Consider the following 12,682-nt stretch of genomic DNA (forward strand, 5'->3'; position numbering starts at 1 on the left):
CTGTTCATTGTTTCTAAGAACGTTTAGAGCTTTAGCTTTTTAAACTTATGTAGTTATCAAAGGAATAAAGCCAACCACAAAACAAGAATTAATTTGAAAAGATACATACACCCTGCTATTAACAGCAGTATTACTTATAATTGCCAAGATATGGAAGCACCCTAGATGCACATCAACAGATGAACAGATAAAGAATTTGCAGCATACATATTTAATGAAATACAACTCACCCATAAGAAAGAAGTGTATTTTGCCTTTTGTGGTCCTTCATTCACTTTTTTTTTCACTTCAAAAACTAGAAAAAAAATTCCTTTATTTTTTATTCCTGGTACCACAAGCACAATTTATAGGGCAATGTACCTGATGTAATGAAAAGACAAAGCTATACCAGGTAAACGACCACAGGAGTGTACCTCTAACTGACACTACATCGCGTCAATCTATAGCTGCACTTTTTGCAGACTGTGGCTGTGACACTGTGACAGTCCTGAACAAGAAGGGTGTCCTGTTTAAGCTGCAGTAAGTCTTCTGACTGTGGATCATTACTCCTCCTGTGGCAGGTTTTTACAGTTCCTCTAATGCACTGGGGACGAAGCAACCTGCAGCTTTCCTGCTAAGAGCTGTAGCCCTTTTCTGCTGAGTTGTTAGAACCTTCTGCTACCACATGCACCACTTCCACCACTGGATTGATAACCACCACCATAAGGACTGCCCCCCTTCATGGGTCCATAATTTGATTGCTGTTGTCCAGAAGCATTATAGCTCCCACCACAACCATAGTCAACGCCTCCAGAACCTCCTCCATTGTAACCATTATATCTTCCACCTTGGCTTCCACATCCTGGTCCACCACCACCATAGCCTCCTCTGCTACTCTGACCGGGACCACTGCCACCTCCAAACCCATTACATCCACCATCACCTCCTCCGTAGCCACCTCTGCTGCCTCCACCTCCACCACCAGAGCCTCCCCTTCCACCAGAGTTCCCACCATGGCCAGAGTGACCTCCAGCACCTCCAGAGTTTCCTCCACGACCCATAAAGTTGCCAGATCCACCTCCATGACCACTTTGTGACCTAGCAGACTACATTTCTTGTTCAGAAAGGGCCTTTTTCACTTCACAGTTATGCCCATTAATAGTGTGGTATTTCTGAACAACAAGTTTATCAACTGTATCATGATCATCAAAAGTTACAAAAGCAAATCCCCTCTTTCCCACTCTGCCTGTCTTCCATAACTTCTGTGGTTTCAGTCTTGCATACTCCTCATGTAGTCCCTCAAATTACATTCTTCTGTATCTTCTTTAAAACAGAAGTTTTCCTCACTGTTAAATGGTCAGCAGGTTTTACAGAGTCCTCTCTAGAAACAGCTGCTGGCTCCACCACATGCGCATCAACCTTGTGAGGTCGAGCACACATCACTGCATCCACCTCTCAGCACAAGAGTCAGTCACAAGACCAAAGCCCCTGGAACATTCTGTTTGGGGTCTCATCGCCACACGATCTGTAGGAGTGCCCAGTTCTGAGAATGTTCTCTTAAGCTATCATCTGTAGTTTCAAAGCTCAGGCCACCAATAGTTTTCTCAACTGCTGTGGTTCCTTTGGATCGTGGCCCTCCCCCTGGCAGTAGTGATGACCGGAGTTGGGCTGGGGGCAACTGGGCAGCTGTTTTACCTCCATTTTGAGACCAGACTCGCCTCTTCCAACTCGAGTTCAATATGGGGCCCAGAGGAAGAGGCCTGTTTTGTTTTAGATTCAACATACACGCAAGATCATACAGTATTTGTCTTTCTCTGTCTGACTTACTTCACTCAGCATAATGCCCTCAAGGTCCACTGATGTAGCAAGTGGCAGAATTTCCTTTTCTTAATGGTTGAGCAGTATTTCATTGGCATTTTGTGTCTGCGTGTGTGATTTAGTTGTATATACACGTATGTACGTGTGTATGTATCACATTTTCTTTCTCTGTTACGTCCATCAGTGGACACTGAGGTTGCTTCCGCATCTTGGCTGTTGTACATAACGCTGCAGTGAGCATGCGTCTTTTCTAGTTAGTGCTTTCATTTTCTTTCAGTAAATACCCAGGAGTGCAGTTGCTGCATCACATGGTGGTTCTGTTTTAAGTGTTTGAGGGGAACCCTCACAGTTTCCACAGGGGCTGCACCTATTAACATTTCCACCAACAGTGTGCAAGGGCTCCATTTTCTCCACGTCCTTCCCAACACTTTTTTTTTTTTATGCCAGCCATTCTGACAGGTGTCAGGTGATGTCTCACGGTGGTTTTGATTTGCATCTCTCTGATGATTAGTTATGGTGTGAGTGTTTTTCCATGTGCCTGTTGACCAGCTGTATGTCTTCTTTGGAAAAATGTCTACTCAGATCCTCTGCCTATTTTTCAATCAAGTTGTTTGGGTTTTTTGCCGTTGAACTGTATGTTTTTTTTTTTAAATAGTTTTGGGGTATTAACCTTTTATCAGAAGATTTGCACGTATTTTACCTCATTTGGTAGTTTGCTTTTTCACTTTGATGATGGTTTCCTTAACTGTGCAGAAGCTTTTTAGTTTGATATAGTCCCACTTGTGTATTTTTGCTTTTGTTGCCAAATCCAAGAAGTCATCGCCAAGACCAACATCAAGGGGTTAACCGCTTATATTTTCTACGAGGAGTTTTATTATTTCAGTTCTTATTTTCAAGTCTTTAATCCATTTGGGGTTTTTGTGAGTGGTCTAGTTTCATTCTTTTGCATGTGGCTGTCCAATTTTTCCATTTATTGAAGAGACTGTCCTTTCTTCATGGTATATTTTTTGACTTGTGAATTAACTGTATATCTTTGGGGGTGTTTTAGTGGGCTCTGTATTCTGTACTATTGCACCAAGTGTAGGTTTTTATGCCAATAACGTACTGTTTTGATGACTATAACTTTTGCAATATAGTTTGTAATAAGGGAGTGTGGTGCTTGGAGGTACATTCTTTTTCAAGATCGACTGGCTATTGAGGGTCTTTTGTGGTTCCATATCAATTTTAGGATTGTTTGTTTTGTTTGGGTGAAAAAATGCCATTAAAATTTTAATAGGAATTACACTGAATCTGTGGATTTCTTTGGGTAGTAATTTTTAACAACATTTTTTTAAAGAATACAAGAACTGTTCTTTATTTCAACAGTTGGGTTAAAAGGGTTGCGTTGTTGTCTGAGGTATGAACGGCCAGATGAGGAAATTGTAAAGTTCTTAATGCAGTGCATCTTTTCTGTTCTTTCTACTTCGGTATTTTTGCAGATAAATTCTCCAAGTTACCTCAAGTGTGTCACCTTCAAACCCCACCTCGATCTCTCTCCCTCTTTTCCTCTCCCTCCCTCCCCTCTCTTCCCATCTCTTCAAACACTGGTTCTCCTAAGGGGTTTCCTGTCCCAGCAAACAGTGCCAGCCTGCATCTAATCGCTCCTGTCAAAGAGAGCATGACTCTCCTCGACTGAAAATGCAGTCTGTCCTTAGATTTCTTTGTTACCACTAACTTGTAAATGTCTATCACACCTGGACACTTTTCTGCACTGCCACTGTGACCACCCTCACTGGCCAGGGCTACTGTCACCTTTTACGTGAGTGATTACAAACACCCCTTAACTGGCTGCAGTGTGGAAAGGACACTGGAAGGCCAGATTTCATTTTCTCTGATTTCCCTAGAATTGATCCTATTACTCAACCTACAGCTTAAAATATTTCAATGGCTTCCTGGTGATGTTAGGACAAAGATCTTGGTACTTTAAATGGCCTACAAATCCAAAGATGGCTAGCTTCTGCCTACCCTGACTCTCCCTCCTGCCTCTCTGCTTCAGCTGGACTGTATTTTTTTCACCTCTCATCCCAGGCCATATGCCCTTCATTTTTTTTTTTTTTTAATTTCTGAGGAGCAGTTTTTTTTTTTTAAATTTACATATATGTACTGTTCATTGTTTCTGAGAACAGTTTAGAGCTTTAGCTTTTTTTTTTTTGACTATATATTGAAGTACAGTCAGTTTACAATGTTGTGTCAGTTTCTGGTGTACAGCACAGTACTGCAGTCAAATAGGAGCATACATATATTTGTTTTCATATTCTTTTTCACCATAATTTACAAGATATTGAATACAGCTCCCTGTGCTGTACAGTATGAACTTGTTTATCTATTTTATATGTGGTAGTTAGTATCTGCAAATCCCGAACTCCCAGTTTATCCCTTCCCACCCTCCTCCCCTCCTGGTAACCACAAGTTTGTTCTCTATATCTGTGAGTCTGTTTCTGTTTTGTAAATAAGTTCATTTGTCCTTCTTTTTTTTTTTTTTTTTTTTAAGATTCTACATATGAGTGATATTATATGGTATTTTTCTTTTTCTTTTCTGGCTTGCTTCACTTAGTGTGATGATCTCTAGGTTCATCAATGTTGCCACAAGTGGCGTTATTTTATTCCTTTTTATGGCTGAGTAGTATTCCATTGTATAAATATACCACATCTTCTTTATCCAATCATCTGTCAATAGACATTTAGGTTGCTTCCATGTCTTGGCTGTTGTAAATAGTGCTGCTGTGAACACTAGGGTGCAAGTGTCTTTTCAAACTTTAGTTTTCTCTGGATATATGCCCAGGAGGGGGATTGCTGGATTGTATGGTAGCTCTATTTTGGTCTTTTGAGGAATCTCCATACTGTTTTCCACAGTGGCTGCACAGAACTACATTCCCACCAGCAGTGTAGGAGGGTTCCCTTTTATCCACACCCTCTCCAGCATTTATCATTGTGGACTTTTGAATGATGGCCATCCTGACTGATGTGAGGTGATACCTCATTGTAGTTTTGATTTGCATTTCTCTGATAATTAGCAATACTGCATTTTTTTATGTGCCTGTTGGCCATGTGTATGTCTTCACTGGAGAATTGCTTGTTTAGGTCTTCTGCCCATTTTTGGATTGGGTTGTTTGTTCTTTTTTATTAAGTTGTATGAGCTGCTTATATATTCTTGAAATTAAGCCCTTGTCAGTCTCATGTTTTGCAAATATTTTCTCCCATTTTGTAGGTTGTCTTTTTGTTTTGCTTATGGTTTCCTTTGCTGTGCAAAAACTTGTAAGTTTAGTTAGCTCACATTTGTTTATTTTTGCTTTTATTTCTATTGCCTGGGTAGATTGCCCTTGGAGAACATTGCTAAGATTTATGTCAGATAATGGTTTGCCTGTGTTTTCTTCTAAGAGGTTCATAGTGTCTTGTCTTATGTTTAAGTCTTTTAAGCCATTTTGAGTTTATTTTTGTGTATGGTGTAAGGGAGTGTTCTAGCTTCATTGATTTACATGCTGCTGTCCAGTTTTCCCAACACCATTTGCTGAAAAGATTGTGTTTACTCCATTGTATGTTCTTGCCTCCTTTGTCAAAGATTATTTGACCAAAAGTTTGTGGATTTGTTTCTGGGCTCTCTAGTCTGTTTCATTGATTGATATGTATGTTTTTATGCCAATACCACACTGTTTTGATTACTGTAGCTCTGTTGTATTATTTGAAGTCTGGGAGGGTTAGTCCTCTAGCTTTGTTCTTTTTCTGCAGTAATGCTTTGGCAACTCTGGGTCTTTTGTGATTCCATGTAACTTTTAGGATTATTTGTTCTAGTTCTGTGAAAAATGCCCTGGGTAATTTGAATAAGGATGGCATTAAATCTGTAGATTGCTCTGGATAGTATGGCCATTTTAACAATATTAATTCTTCCAATGCAAGAGCATGGGATATCTTTCCATTTCTTTAAGTCATCTTTAATTTCCTCAGACAGCGTTTTGTAGTTCTCCACATAAGTCTTTCACTTCCTTGATCAGATTTATTCCTAAGTATTTTATTTTTTTGGATGCAATTTTAAAAGGGATTGTTTCTTTACTTTCCTTTTCTGATATTTCATTGTACAGTGTAAAGGAATGCCATTGATTTCTGTATGTTAATCTTGTATCCTGCTACCTTGCTGAATTCTTTTTCAGCTCTAGTAGTTTTTGTGTGGGGCCTTTAGGGTTTTCTATATATAGTATCATGTCATCCACATATAATGACAATTTTACCTCTTCTCTTCCAATTTGGATCCTATTTATTTATTGTCTAAGGACTATGGCTGGGACTTCGAATACTATATTGAATAGAAATGGTAAGAGTGGACATCCATGTCTCGTTCCAGATTTTAGAGAAAAGGCTTTCAGCTTGTCACCATTGATTATTATGCTGGCTGCGGGTTTGTCATAAATAGCTTTTATTATGTTGAGATATGTTCCCTCTATACCCAGTTTGGTAAGAGTGTTTTTTTTAATCATAAATGGGTGTTGAATTTTATCAAATGCCTTTTCTGCATCTATGGAGATGATCGTGTAACTTTTCCCCTTTCTCTTGTGGATGTGTTGTATCATGTTGATTGATTTACGTATGTTGAACCATCCTTGTGCCCTATGATGAACCCAACTTGGTGTATAATCTTTTCTGTGTGTTGTTGGATTCTGTTTGCTAATATTTCGTTGAGGATTTTTTTTTACATGTGATTTTATTTTATCTTTTTAAATTGAGTTATAGTCAGTTTACAATGTTGTGTCAATTTCTGGTGTACAGCACAATTTTTCAGTCATACATGAATATACACATTGTTGCAGATTTTTGCATCTATGTTCATCAAAAATACTGGCCTGTAATTCTCTTTTTTGGTAGTGTCTTTGTCTGGCTTTGGTATCAGGGTGATGGTGGCTTCATAGAATGAGTTTGGGAGTGTTCCCTCCTCATCTGTCTTTTGGAAAAGTTTGAGAAGGATCCATATGAGCTCTTCTTGGTATGTTTGGTGAATTCCCCAGTGAAGCCATCTGGTCCTGGACTTCTATGTGCAGGGAGCTTTTTGTTGCTAATTCTATTTCACTTCTAGTGATTGGTTTATGGGATCTATTTCTTCTTGATTCAGTTTCGGTGGACTGTATGTTTCCAGAAACTTGTCCATTTTTCCCAAGTTGTCCAGTTTAGTGCCATACGTGGTATTGGTGTTCATGGTATTCTCTTATGATTCTTTATGTTTCTGTGGCATTGGTCGTGATCTCTGCAGTTTTATTTCTTATTTTGTTTATTTGTGCGCTCCTTTTTCTTCCTGGTGAGCCTGGCCAGAGGCTCTTCACTTAGAATGACGATCTCCAGGTCCATCCATGTGGCTGCAAATGGCATTGTTTTATTCTTTTTTATGGCTGAGTGAGTGGACCATCTTGAGGGTTTGGTAAATGAAACCCTGACCTCAGCCCATGAAAGACCCCAAACAAAAACCACCCATCGAGCCCCATCAACCCACAGAACCATGAAAGATAATCAGTTGTGCTTTAAGCCCCTCAGTTTTGGGGCGTGCACATCCCAGCAGCAGACAACCAAAACCGAGCCTGTGCGTGTGTGTGGGTGTACGCGAATCCACACGCGTGTGCGCGAGGGGCGGAGAAAGAGCAAATGTGGGAAAACAGTCACAACTGGTCAGCATTCTGGGTATTTAGGGGTGTTCTGTGTTGTCACCTTTAACATTTCTGTGGATTTGAAATTTTTTTAATTAAAAATTTAAGGAAAAAAATACAGAAATACAGAAAAACCATCTTATATGTGATATGGATATGAATTTAAACTGTCTGATAAAAGCAGAGAAAAGAACAAAGCCTTTTTGTTGTGTTGGTGACCAAACGAGAGAAGTGTCCCCTCCGTGGGTGAAGCCTGAGTGACCAGAGGCCTGACTTCTCTGCTCACCTGCAAGAGAGAAAAGAGGTTCTGTGAAATAGAAGCAGCGTGGGGATGCTGCCAGACCTGAGAACACTCCCACATTAGGCTGCTTCCAGGGCTGTGGGAATTCTTGTCTCCTCCCAGCAAATCTTTGAGAAAAAAAAAAGGTGTTCTTCCATTCTGATAATCGCAAAATAAAAATGCCTCTAGCTTTCAGAAAACTAAAGACACTTGAGGAGCTCATTTAACTGAGAAGTCCAGAGGTGGGTGAGGCTTCATAGAAAGCTGACCGTAATTTCTCAGATGTGGTCACAAGGCTCTGGTTTTCCCCATCTCTTCCCTCTGCCTTCCTGGTGCTGGTTGATCTTTAAGTTTGACTCCAGCACAGCAGTGAACACATCCCAACGCTACCTTCACTCTTGTTCCTTCGGGAAAGAGGGGTGTTTTTTAAAAATCTGGGGTTCACTGAGACCACATGCTTGCTATGGTCTCAGGACCCCAGGCCATCATCCCGTCCAGAAGCTGGATGGTGATCAGCCCCGCCTTGGTCACGTGGTTTGCTCCACGAGACAGGAGGGATCCCACGTGAAGACAACGTGGCCGTGCTGGTCATGCAGGGCGAGAATCGCTGTCCTGCGGGCAGCCGGCCGGTGACCGCCACGGGGCGTGTCCTCTCCAGTTCGCACTGATCTCTGTACAGCACCTCGTTTAACTCCTTCGTGGTGCGGGGACGGCTGGCTGCCGTATCTGCGTCTGGACTGCCTCCTTTCTGGAGGACACCCAGGCTGACTTGGGAACTGCTTGTCCCAAGGCAGGTGTCCAGGAAACAGACGCTGCCTGCCTAGTCCGAGTCACGTGACCAGGTGACCGCGGTCCCGGCCCTGAGTCAGTGCCAGTGAGCGGGAGGCATCTGCTGCGCCACCTCGTTTGTGGCTCTTGGATGGATGCCACCAAGAAAGGAGGTTCGTGGGAGGGCTGTGTAGTCAGCCCAAAGTTGTCCACTCCAGTTTATCCACAGGTGAGGTGTTGACTGTTGGTTTAAGATGGCGAGCTAGCCAGGCTCCGAGAGGGCCCGCCATCCTTCAGTGTTGGTACTCACACCCTCGTGCACCCTCTCCCGCAGGAAGCAGTAAGATAGAACTGTGTTCCTGCAGTGAGATACAGTACAACAGAGCCGAGTCCCTGCCGCTGGTGTCCCGGGCCCAGGCAGACAGAGGTCAGAGAGAAGCATAATTCTATTTTAACTTGATAACACCTTACGTTTAAATGCACTTTAAAGCTGAGTATTTTTCACTCTTTCCCACCCATTTTATGTTTTTGATGTCACAATTTAAAGCCTTTTGTCTTGGCTAAGTTTTGTAATTAGTTATTTTTATTCCTTTTGTCTTTTAACTTTCCTACTAGCTTTATAAGTGATTAACCCACCACCTTTACTATATACTTACTTTTATCAGTGAGATTGACTTGCAGGTTTCTTTGTTACTAATCAGCACCCTTTCTTTTCACCTAATGTCCCTTTAACATTTCTTGTAAGGCTGATTTTGTGATAAGTCTGTTAGCTTTTGCTTGTCTGGAAGCCTCTTTGTCTCTCCTTTAATTCTGAATGACAACTTGGCCAGGTAGAGGACTGCTAGTTGGAGTTTTTACATTTCTTTCAGCACTTTTTATATATCATGCCACCCCCTTCTGGCCTACAAAGTTTCTGCTGAAAAACAGGTTAATAGTCTTATGGGGGTTCCCTGGTAAATAACAAGTTGTTTTTCTGTTGTTGCTTTTAAGATAATCTGTCTTTAAGTTTTTTTTTTTTATTGAAGTATTGTCGGTTACAGTGTGTCAATTCCTGGTGTCCAGCACAATGTCCCAGTCATGCACATACAGACATAGATCCATTTTCATATTCTTTTTCATTAAAGGTTATTGCAAGTTATTGAACATAGTTCCCTGTACTACACAGAGAAATTTTTTTAAAAAATTTATTTTTATATATAGTGGTTAATTCTTGCAAATCTCAAACTCCCAAACTTATCCCTTCCACCCCCTTTCCTTGGTAACCATAAGATTGTTTACTGTCTGCAAGTCTGTATCTATTTTGTAGATGAGTTCATAGTGTCCTTTCTTTTTTCTTTTAGATTCCACATATGAGTGATATCATATGGTATTTTTCTTTCTCTTTCTGACTTACTTCATTTAGAGTGAAGATCTCTAGGTCCATCCGTGTTGCTGCAAATGGCATTATTTTTTATGGCAGAGTAGTATTCCACTGTATAAATACACCACATCTTCTTTATCCAGTCACCTGTTGATGGACATTTAGGCTGTTTCCATGTTTTGGCTATTGTAAATAGTGCTGCTGTGAACATTGGGGTGCAGGTATCTTTTCAAATTAGAGTTCCCTCTGGATATATGCCCAGGAGTGGGATTGCTGGGTCATGTGGTAGCTCCATTTTTGGCATTTTATTTATAACATTTCTTGATGTGGGCTCTTTGAGTTCATTGTATTTGGGACTCTGTGCTTCCTGGACCGGGATGTCTGTTTCCTCCTCCAGATGAGGGACATTTTCGCCATTATTGCTTCAAATAAACTTTGTCTCTCTCCTCTTTCTTCTTTTTCTCCCTACGGTGCACGTGTTGGTCCATGGTGTGTCGTCCCCTATGCCGTCCTCACTCTTTTCCGTTCTCTTTCCTCTTTGTTGTTAGTTGGATGAGTTCTCCGCCCGGTCGAGGTCGCCAGTCCTTCCTTCTGCTTCATCCGTCGTGTCTCTCGGTTCAGCTGCGTCTTCAGTCCTGTGACTTCCCCTTGGTACTTTCTGACACTTTCTCTTTGCGGAAACTCTCACTTTGCTCATTCATGGCTCCCCAAGATGGGAGCCTTTTGAGGGTCATTAGTTTGAACACTTCACCAGGTTAATAATCACTTACCTCTGTTTCATGAGGATCTTTTTTTCCCCGAGATTTTATTTTTTTGTTTGGAACGTATTCCTGTTTCTCCACTTTCCTTGACTCTATGTTGGTTTCTGTGTCTTAGATAAAGTACTCACCTCTCCCCGTCTGGAAGGAGCGGCCTCTCACAGGAGATAACAGACACGGTTCAGCCCTGCCGTAGTTCTGCGCTGTGTCAAACCTCCATGGCTGGCCGGCAGCCTTCCTCACTCTTGGTGGCTCCGAGGAGTGGAGTGTGTGCCGAGACCCTCGGCGTCCCAGAGGGGAGCATCTCAGTCAGCAGCGAGATCCAGGCTGCTGGGAAGGCAGGGTCTCAGGCCACAGCCATCCATGTGCACAGAAAACCCTCGTCGGGGGCAGACTGGCCCAGGGCACTGCCGTCTGCTGCCTCTGCCCTGCGCCCTGGGTTCACAGCCAGTTAAGAGCTCTTTGTGGCTGTCCTGTTGAGTCTGTGAATACAGGCCTGTCGACCACCAAGGTGAGGCCATCAAGGGACGTGTCCCCTGGTGGTGCCAGACGTGTGCTGGGAAACAAGCCACTGGGAAACGAGCAGCTGGAAAAGGAGCCGCACGTAAATTTCCATGAGCTTAAAATATTATATTCACACTTGCTTGCTTAAAACGCACACGCTTGCTTTGTTTTAATGTTTTGTGCAGCAGATGACCTGTAACACGTATTATGCTAAAGAAAATGTGTGGCGGGCAATCCTGAGATTGACCATAAGGTCACGAAGAAGGGCGGATATTTCCTTAGGGTCAATGGATGGTCCTGGAAAGCCAGATCATCCATTAGCAAAACTTGGTTCTGGCATGAAAGCATGCGGGTAAGCCCAGGGGGAGTATCTGCTATCTTGAGATGTCCCGGAGGCAATGACAGGGTAGACTCAGAAATTTTGCATGCCCCAAGGCGGGTGACTGTTCCTGGAAGGGATGGGCCTGAAATTAATCAGTTAAACAGCAAGCAGAACTTAGTGCGTACCGCATGGAATGTCTAAAGCCTCCCCCCTTTGATAGCGTTTTTTTCTGCTCTGTGTACTCCTAATACACATGATGTCGACCAGAGTTTTGGGGCTCGGGAGCCACGAGATCTTGAGGCCCCTGGTCCCATCTTTGCTCTTCACGTTGTCTCTTTGTTTCTTAAGGCTTCCGTCGCCCGTCCTCAGACACGGTCCCAAGCTGCGCTGGACGCAGCACATGTGCCCAGCTCCTGAGACACCAGTGACCTGGGACAGGGCAGAGGGAGCCACCAGCTACTGCCCGCCGGCCTCCCTCCGGAGACCATGGTTGGGGCCCTAGACGCATGTTACGGAGAAGCCTGGCCCGAGGCCACAGCTGTGAAGACAGCTGTCCCCCTCACACAGCCTGGGCTGCTTCAGCCTGCGGTCTGTGTGCTGTGCCCGGGGTAGCCAGTGAAGAACTGTTACTCCGTTACAGTGTTATGCATCTTACAAATATATGCTCTGCTGGCCACCAGTGCCAGGCCATTAAGGTGTGTCCCTTGGGCTGCAGCTGCAAACACCTGGGCCCCAGACCAATGCACAGGCTACTCTCCGGGTGACACTGGTGACCTGGAGTGAGGCAGTGTGAAGGCTTCTGGAGGGGATTACAGGCGGCCCTGAGATGCACATTAGGCTAGATGTCGGTTCCCCAGGCAGGACGTAAGGCTTCACCACAAGCAAATGAGCCTTTCAGTTGCTGCTTCTGTGCTGGGCTGTGGGGCGGGTGGGTCCGCCGGGGCCCCGTAAGGACCATTTCTCAGTGCACAGCCCTGTGGGTCTTGTGGCTAGAAACCCCATTGGCTTTCAAAGCTGCATGTGTTGGGGACTGGCCTCTGGGGCAAGTCTTTAAAGCTGGGGTCCTGATGTGGGGTTCAAACCCCTCACTCCTCAGGGCGAAGCCCAGGGTGTGAGTCCCCTCCTTGTGACAGGGGCACTGTGCTGGGGTGGGGTTTACGGCGAGGCTGGGCCGCAGGCTCTCCCACCCGTGTTGTTTTTCCTCATTGACCTGGCATGGAGGAGCCCCTC

The 12,682-nt window shown here is 43.5% G+C and overlaps 1 long non-coding RNA gene and 1 pseudogene across 2 annotated transcripts in view; one reads left to right on the forward strand and one right to left on the reverse strand.

The window, feature by feature from the left end:
• The window catches only part of LOC116149872 (uncharacterized), a 34,565-nt gene that overhangs the window by 3,815 nt on the left and 18,068 nt on the right, over positions 1–12,682 (forward strand). The window lies entirely within an intron of this gene.
• Positions 420–1,680, reverse strand: LOC105101620 (heterogeneous nuclear ribonucleoprotein A3-like; annotated as a pseudogene).

The sequence above is a fragment of the Camelus dromedarius genome, chromosome 36 (genome assembly GCF_036321535.1).
Source record: "Camelus dromedarius isolate mCamDro1 chromosome 36, mCamDro1.pat, whole genome shotgun sequence".
Taxonomy (NCBI): Eukaryota; Metazoa; Chordata; class Mammalia; order Artiodactyla; family Camelidae; genus Camelus; species Camelus dromedarius.